The sequence below is a fragment of the Miscanthus floridulus genome, chromosome 5 (genome assembly GCF_019320115.1).
Source record: "Miscanthus floridulus cultivar M001 chromosome 5, ASM1932011v1, whole genome shotgun sequence".
Taxonomy (NCBI): Eukaryota; Viridiplantae; Streptophyta; class Magnoliopsida; order Poales; family Poaceae; genus Miscanthus; species Miscanthus floridulus.
The window spans coordinates 2,435,112-2,444,794 of record NC_089584.1 but is presented as its reverse complement, the minus strand read 5'-3'; positions in this window follow the sequence as shown (position 1 = coordinate 2,444,794).

The following is a 9,683-nucleotide window of genomic DNA, read 5'->3' as shown; positions in this document are numbered from 1 at the left end:
CATGAATGAAGCAATGAAATACTCTTTCCTCCCTCTCCCTACCCCAATCTCGCTCTCCCTCTCTTCCTCCTCATGACTCATGGCCAGCGGTGGATCCAGGAAATATTTCAGGGGGCTGAACAATACTGCTGCTCGATCTTAAGTCTCAGCCCCCCTACACTATAGAACTTTGCCTAAAAATTCATGGGGGCTCCACAGGAGGTTCCACTGCTCCGGTATGGGTAGGGGGGCGAGGCCACAAAAAAACAGAAAGAAACAAAAAAAAAAAACATAAAAAAAAAAAACAAAAAAAAACAAAAAAAAAAAAAAAAAAAAAAAAAAAAAAAAAAACAAAAAAAAAAAAAAAAAAACAAAAATGAATACGGAGACTACATCACCACCAGAGCGATTTTGTCTACATGTAACGATTGGGTGGACATGATCAATATGAAAATGATTGATATGTTCCAGGGCGGCGAGAGACGGGTGTATCACAGTTTTGACTTAGCGGTAGATGATCCACATAACTACTATCCATCGGAGTTCCTTAAACGTTTGACCCCCAATAGGCTGGCTCCACACGTCTTGAACTCAAGCTCGGGTGTCCTGTCATATTGCTTAGGAATATTGACCCTGCCAATGGGCTATGCAACGGTACAAGGCTGGTGGTGTGGGGGTTCCGAAGAAGAATACAACGACGCTGAAATCATGGTGGGGCAGCATACTGGGAACAGGTATTCCTTCCTGAATGTCGCTATGCCCGTCTCATGATGAGATGTTCCCGTTTCAGTTTAAGAGGAAGCAGTTTCCTATCAGGCTGAGCTTTGCATGACGATCAACAAGTCACAGGGCCAAACTATCCCGAACATGGGTGTGTACCTACCCGCACCGGTCTTCTCTCATGGTCAGTTATACATTACGATGTCTAGAGCCACGTCAAGAACCAATATTAAGATCCTTGCCCTCCCGCCTGATGCAGAGGCACAAGAGGAGGAGGCCAAAAGATAGACAAGAACAATGCTCTAATAAAAGTAAATGCCGAGGGCGGAAAAATATAAGAATGCGTCAAATAAAAAAGAAAGATAATGATAAGACCCTAATAGCGGATGGAACTTTCACGAAGAATATTGTATTTAAGGAGATTCTAACGCCATAGGCGAGGTACAGAAATATTACTACTACGCATACAATACATTTTTTTCATTCAATTTATATTGTACAAATATATCTCACTAATGCCTAATTTGTTGCCGTTCCTAGGTATTTTTAAATGGTTTATCAGAACTCTACACGAAGATGTTGTATATACACTTGTGTGATGGCATAATGAAAATTGAACATGTGTTATATTATTGTTATAAAAATTGACACTCTTTGAGTGTTTTATTCATAATATTCATTTTGAACCATTCATAACTATTACACGTGTATGTTCTCAAACCATTAGTTTTGTCGACTTTCTCAACTTTTCTCATGTGTCAATGTGGGATCAACCGAATTAGCACATGCATAATTACAAACATAATTACTTGAATAAAACTAAGGAAGCAAGTTAGCGATAATAATAAACAATAGTGCTAAACAACACCATACCAGTGGTCGTGGGATGGCACGATCGTAGTGGCGTTGGTTTCCGCGCATTCATGAGGATAGGCTCTTTTGTATTTTCCATTGTTGCACCAGGGTCATTAGTTTTGTGAGCACGAAAGAAATAGCTATAGAGATTTCTTCCTGCCAATATAAAAACATTATCTTATCCGCCATCACGGAAAGGTCTATAAAGTAAAGTTGGTGAGCCTGCGACGCTGCGCACTCCATGACTGTTTTAAAATTCATAAACTTTGCTTTTTGGATTAAATGTCATTTTAGTTGTCTTTAAATTTTTACAGTATTGTTATCTCTATCGTGCGATCCGTGTGTTTTAGTACAAAATATTATTTATCCCGTAGCAATGTATGGAACACGCTACTAGTTATATTAAAAAGAGAAAGTCAAAGATGGCTACAGGCCGGCCGGTTCTTTGTCCTAGCTATATGTACCCACGTGCAAGTCGTTGAGCAATGCAACGTTATTTTTTCTATATAGTTGATGGGAGCAATGCAAGATGTGTTTATATATACAATAATACATGGCGTATATTTTTTTTTGTGAAAACATAGGTACACGGGAAATCAACTGTGCCGTGTACTATGTATATACATAGAGAGAGGCCCAGCGAGTAGCTAGCTAGCTAGCCGACACGAGGCGGATCATGCACATATCTCGTAGCCGGTGTTTAGTTAGAAACCGCAGTTGTAGCTCTTTCCTTCAGGAACCAAAGTGATAGCGAAGGGTTTTATAGTAGTGCTTTTTTTCTTCTTCTTTGCAGCCATACCAGAGGCTAATTAAGGCCACAGCAGCCTTGTTCTCACTTGAACCCACATCCAAGCTCTTGTGCCCATATGCCTAGTGTTGACAACCAAAATTGACCATTTTGTGAAGTTGTCAAAATATGAAATAGACTTCACCATTGTGTTCCTCTCGTCGAGATGGTTAAAAACATATATGGAACGTCTAATTCGGAGTCCGGGTGAAGGAGTCATGCCCCAGAGAAAAATGCTCCATTGCTGGAAGTTTCGACCCAAGTCGGAAATTCTGACACTCGGAAGTTCCGACAGACATCAGAACTTCCGGAAAGCCTGAAAAGACATGCCGGGTGCCTGGGGTGGTTATCCCCACGTCGGAAGTTCTGACACCAGAAGTTCCGGCAGAGGTCAGAACTTCCGGCATACCTAATAAAAAACCGTGTTCGGATCTGACCTTTTGGATTCCGATCCGGACTATTTCAAACTTGGAAAATAAAGCTTAGAGAGGTTTCCAACTGGGATAAGACAACCCGACTCTATATATATGAGATGATCATGGCCGATTGAGTTCCCATCTATCTAATCGTCAAAAAATCAGTCTATCAACTCCTTTTGCCCCTTTACTCCTGCTGTTCGTTGAGTTTCCCGGCGAGATTCAACGGCATCCTAGGTGGCCTTGCTGGTTCTAGGAAATCCTCCACGTTCTCCTCCCCGACGGGTCTTCTCGGGAGAAGTTCGGTAGTCTTTTCGGCCAAGAATGAGCTCTACATCGACTTTACCGGTCTCTAGATCGGTTTAATCGATTATGTTGCGTTCTTGCTGTGTTGCAGGTTGTTTGCAACCTCTTTGAGCGTCCAAAGTCCCTTGCTAGTGTGTTGGCTTGGATCACATTCAACGTCAACACCTAGCTCGTCCCACTTGGAGCTTTTTTATAGAGCTCCATATATAGCTTCTTGATAAAATGACTTTTTCTGCTCTAGCTTCTCTTGTTAAAAAATGTTTGGTAAAACAGTTTCATCTGGTTGTTAAAAAGCATGAGATGACTATAACACCTTTTTTATTTTTTTATTCTATTGTTCCATTTTCTTCCATCATTTTCCTCTATTATTTCTCTTTACTTCTTATTCTGTCTCCATCTTATCCCATGCATTCACCGCACGTGCATCTTGTTCGTGCTCACCGCCATGTCTGCACCATCTCCACTACGCCCGAGCTCTCAGTGTCACTGCCAATCCTTCTCTGCAGTGCTTGCACCCTCTTCATCGCGCCCTCCCGCCGCTCGCACGATGCTGCCAGAGCTCGCCAGGAAGGAGCCGGGTGGGCAGGGTAGCCGCGTCCACCCGCGCGCGTCTCGTCAAGGAACGGGAGGAAGCTAGGTTTTTTGGCTCCACCGTCCACCAATCCCTGTGAGAGCGTGTTTGTTGCGGCACACACACGGAGCCAAGCGAAGTTGTTTCTGTTTGGCCGGTACGAGGCTAGAGCGGTTTCGAGAGCCCTTGGAGAAGCTCCACCAACGCACCCTTGATCCCTTAATATTTTTTTTTTGTTACCAATGAATCTCCAATATTGAGAGAATATTCCCTTCAGGGATGATATCTCTCAATGGAACACTGGACAAAGTGGAATATCTCATTTCCTCTTTGTCGTGTCCTCCAATTAAATATATATCTATACCTAATATTAAGGTGAAAAGAATAATCTTTGAATCATCATATTTTACTTCCCATAATGCCCTTGCACATCTTTCCATCCTGTTTGTGACATGGATTCACGACCTGTGCACATACGAGTTAAAACGGATTACGAATTCGTTGCATGAATTTTCGAGCCACGAGTCGTCTAAATGACCATGCAACAAGGTGTACATTATATTGCAACATATATAAATATATTTTGCTAACTCTATAAGCTGTGCATATGTATGTAACAGAACATGTTCTATTGCAACCCACAAACGCTGTGCAAGAACATGTTCCGTCCAGATGACCGATCAGTAAAAATCGTCAGAACGAAACGCTGTGCAAGAACATGTTCCGTCCAGATGACCAATCGAGTAGTATTAATCGTCGGAACGAAACGCTGTGCGATTGTACATATCTCTGTACATGTCATGACCTATATGCATGCTCATCCTCTCGGATTGTTACCAGTTCTTGTACCGTACTATATACGTACTTGTACTAACGTATATATACGTACGTAGTACGTACCTTGGACGTCCAAGATGGGGATGTCGTCGCTGGGCTTGAAGCCGGGGGACCTGAGGACGGGGTCCATCTCGTAGGCGTTGGGCACCACCAGCCCCACGAACGGCGCGCCGTCGCGGTTCGCCCGGCGGATGGCTCGCCACGTCTTGTCGGAGATGAACCCCTCCGCCGGCGTCGCCGCCGTGGCCATGAGCATCACCACCACCGCGAGACCCACCGCGCCGGCGGCCTGCTGCTGCCTGCGCCAGCTGGTGCTGTTGCTGACATCGTGATTAATTATACTCTACCTTGTGTTGGCTTTGTTTATAGCTAGCTAGAGGTTGATTCGAATTCTTCTGATTCTGGCGGAGTTCTGCGTGTGATCTCTCTACCCGATCATGAGCGCACATATATAGAGAGAGATGGGAGGTGTCAAGAAATACAGGTACTCCCTCTTGTCTATAAATGTAAACATTTATAAATTCTAAAAATTGAAATTTGTTTAAAAACACAAGCATTTCTGTTGTTATATACTCCATCCGTTCTAAATTATAAGTTGTTTTGACTTTTTTTGGTACATCTATTTTGCTATGTATCTAGATATAATAATATGTTTAGATAAATAACAAAATAGATGAACCAAAAAAGTCAAAGTGATTTATAATTTGGAACTGAGGGAGTATGCTGTAACCCTGTTTGATCCATTAATACTAATTATTAGTAATTAAAATTAGTACTACTGGGTACACACATACAGCATGTTCGCTTGGTCATATTTTACTTATAAGACATGGCTTATCAGCCAACGACCAATATTTTCTCTCACACCAAACCAGCCAATAGTACTTTCAGTCATGCCTTGTCAGCCAAACAAGCCCAAACGAACAGTGCGATTAGCTAATAGTCCAACTAATAAGCTCAAAATGAGCTACCTAGCTCATAAAATGTTATTAACTTGCTTATTTCAAATTGTATGTCATTTTGGTTTTCTAGGTACATGTCAATGTTTAGAAATATAATAAAAACTATATATGTATCTACCAAAACTAAAACAACTTATAATTAATTTGGAATAGAGGAAATATTAACTATTAGATGGAGGATCCAGACGGAGCTCAACTAACATGTTAGCTAATATCTCTGCTAGTAAAAAGCTATTAGCTGCCTTACCTTTTAGTCGTTTACTATTACTCCCTCTGTTCCTTGTCTTTTCTAAATATATATTGCTCTAATTGTATATCTAAGTGCATAACAAAAGCTATATATATATCTAGAAAATAGCACCAGTAAATTCAATCATTCAAACAGACGCTGCAGACGGAGGGTAGCAACCTGGCAGTAGACGGCAAGCCGCAAGGTTCTTAGCCCTCCAGGACCAAGTTGTCATAGATGACGACCGTACATTTATTATATTCAATTAATTAGGTAAAATTGGGCAATCCAGATCGATCGGCAGCCGCACAACATCATGTATTATCGACTAAATATAGTAAGCAGTTGTGAAAGGCGTGCTAACATCACCTTCCGTCTCCTATCTGGCTAGTTACTACAAATGATAATGCCATCGTGCAAGTCGTGGTGTATATAATAAAATCCAGGCAGAACAAGTGCATATTTTCAAGGAGGGAAAGAACATATCCGTTTTGAATCGCTTCCTCCGTCCCAGATTAAATCAACCTCAAGAGTTGTCCTAAAGTCAAACCATTTTAAGCTTAACCAAATTTATAGAAAAAACACTAATATTTATTACATAAAAAATATATCACTACATACATCACGAAATATATATTTTCATAATACACTTATTTGGTGTCATAGATATTGTTACTTTTCATATAAAGGTAGTTAAACTTATGATAGTTTGACTTAAGACCATTTTAAGAATTGAATTATTTTGGGTTGGAGGGAGTAGTGATTTTAAGAATTGATTTATTTTAGGAAGGAAGGAGTTTTCATTTCGGATTTGTCCTAAGTCATTTTTAAAAAAATGATCAAATTTGTTGAAAAATCATCACATCTAAAGCATCAATTTTTTTTTCATTGGAATCTTCCTCCAATATATTTTGAATTTATCTGAACTTATAGAATGTAATATTTTTCCTACAAACATAATTAAAATCAGAGAAACTTGACTTTAGGTCAAAATCAAAACCAAACTAAACCATAGTTCGGAACAGAGGGAGTACCTACATGGAGCATATGCATGTGTGTTGACACATAAGCGGATCATGCATATCGTGCATTTTGTCACCACCCCCCTACCCGGAATCTTGCTTTTTGATTGATCAATTTAATTGATTGATTGATGTAGTCCATATGTCTTGGTCGGTGGTGCTGATAAATCACCGGAGGCAGGATGAGTAAGTAGTTAATAAGGAAACGTTTGTTTATTACCCTTAGCTTGCACTAGTCTAGAACATATAAGATCAATTAATTAGTCAGCAAACGGTTAGCCTAACTTGTAGGTCGTTGGTCTAACCAGTTTATTACTTCAATTTTTGCCTTCTATGCCGGTTTATCTAGGTCGTTAAACGGCTCAGCTTATATAATCTAGCACCTATAAAGTGGATTACATAATTAGGTTAGGGAAAGAAACAAGTGTCACGTAGATAACATAAATGATAAAAAACACAAATAATTAAATAAAAATACGGTAAGCATATTTTTGGATAAACAATTTTAAGGTGCAAAGGAGGATCAAACGGTGGTGGTTTAGGTGGTGCGAGGGGGGACTAGAGCCCCCCTACCTTGGAGCCATATTAACTTTTTTTTTGTCATGGAAGCACTGTTTAGAGGGTATAAGGTGTCAAGAGGTCAAAGTTAGTGGTGTGTTGCTTATCAATGGCCATGAATAAGTATACAATGGAAGTGTTACATTGGAGTTTCATGATGTCGTGCTTATTAGAGATGTTAGTGGAGCCATTCAACGATCCATGCAAGGAATTCTTCCATTAGGGGACGCAATGGTTATTGTATGTTCCCACGGTGAATCCAACAGGCAAAAGTAAGTCTGATGGGGGCATGGATAATCCTTTGCACCTGATGCCTGATATCACGACCCGAAAGTCGCTCTAAATAAAAACTTTACTAAAGCCCCCTTGTGCAACCCCAAACCCAACCATCACCCCTCTATCCTGAGTTATAAACCTAGCTAAACTCCAAAAACAACTCCTTATACCGTAAGATTTGACCCATTTACTCTCCGGTTTCACATCCTTATCATCCCACCCTAGACGAAAAAGGGAGACACACTAGCTAGTGTTATGAACAATCTCTAAACCGCCCTAATCGAACTCCGACTCTAGGAACTGAAAGGATTAAGATACCCAAGAAGACGGGTTGTGAATTGAGCTAATCTAAAATTCTCACAAAACTAAAACCTATTGTTTAGCCCATTTCACTCTAGTGCCTAAACAAGTGTTTCTAGCCTACCGCACAAAGTTTTGCAACCTAGTTCCAACCCTATTCTATCATGGCAATTCTGAAGAATGTAAATGCATGAAAGTAAATTCTCAAATCTAAAGGAGATGGGTTAGGAACACGTCAATGTTTTTTCCAAGGTATTAGACATGAGTTGGCACTCCCCACTAGTCCTTATTGGAACACTTACGCAAGGGTATTGCTCTCCCTTGATCCGTGCAAGGACCAAGTGCTCTCTATGGATTGATTCTTTGCCACTTTGGCATAGTGAATCACCCACAATTGTTTACACCTTGAGTTGGGCCTCTCACATTCACCACCGAGAGATCACCAAGCTCTCAATCACCACCAAGTCATCTAGGTGATGCTGATCACCAAGAGTAACAAGCACCAATTGACCTAACCAAGCCTAATGAGAAGAGTATATGTGTGCTTGCTACTCCCTAAGCACTAATAGAGTCCTTGATCCTTGATTATAAAATACAAACCACTCCACTAGCCTCAAGGTCTCTCTTGGACACCAACAAGTGTATAGGACTGTTCTGAATGTCAAGAGAGGTGTAAAACATGAGATGGGGGTATATGTAGAGGCACCCCCGCCAAAAAAAACTAGTCGTTACAACCCATTTCTGCAATTGTATCTTTGTAATTGGTTGTTGGGAGGTGCCATCAATCTCTAGACAGAGGTTATTAGCAAGCTGGCAGGCACCAAAGGGCTAGGGTTATTGGTCCAATACCAAGTTTGACATAGCCCATAGACTACAATCATATATTACACAATTAGGTCAAACACTACTACATAAATGATTTCGCGAGACACTGCCCAATCATTAACGGAGGCGGACGTTTTATTTACGGAGGTGGTCAAAATTGCATGTCTCCTAAAATGGATTTACGAAGGCGGGCATCTTAAGAGGCCCATGGTCGATCCCACTTCATTTTGTGTGGACCACCTCGGGCTGGTAACGGGCTCGTAGTATATAAGCTGAGAAACCCTAGCTAATTCTTTCTCCTCCCACTTGGCAGACTCAGCGACGTCCATCTCTCTTCCTCTCTCTTTGTTAGCTCTCCCCACCCGCGCACTTCTCTCTTCTAACGACGACGGCTCAAGGGCGGTTGATGGCTCCCAACGGCAGAGGGACGCTCATGCCCTGGTGGAGGGCCGCTCGTGCCCCGACAGCGGGGGCCTCTTCCGCTGCAGCGGCGGCACGGGCTCTTCCGCGATGGTCGGGCCTCTCTACGGCTGTTGTGGCTCAGATTCGGCGGTAGGGTCTCGAATCTACGGCGGTTGTGGGTGCTCGGATCCGGCCGGCAAGGAACGACGACAGTGCCCAAATCCAACGAGCGGTGGTGACGGTGCGTTGATGGGCTTGGCGAGCCTCGTGGATGGGCTCGGCTGGCCTGTCAATGGGCTTTTTCTTTTTTATAATCTATTTTCAGAAGGGGGCATTTGACTGTCTCCAAAAATATTGATTTGCGCAGGCATTGCTTTGGAGGCGGACTCCCTGTCCACCTCCAAAAATCTCTTTTGACCAACCGCAAAAATCCCTTCAATAGTAGTGAAAGCTATGTTTGGCATGATTTTTTGAGTACGAAGCACCTACGTACATGTCGTCTTAGACCCAAAACACAGCAGGGGCAGCAGTAGCAGCTAGTAGCCGGCATGCATATATACAAACTAATATATATATACGTACATATATGCATGTATGTACTCATCAAACAATTACAAAAAAGAGGTATATATATATAG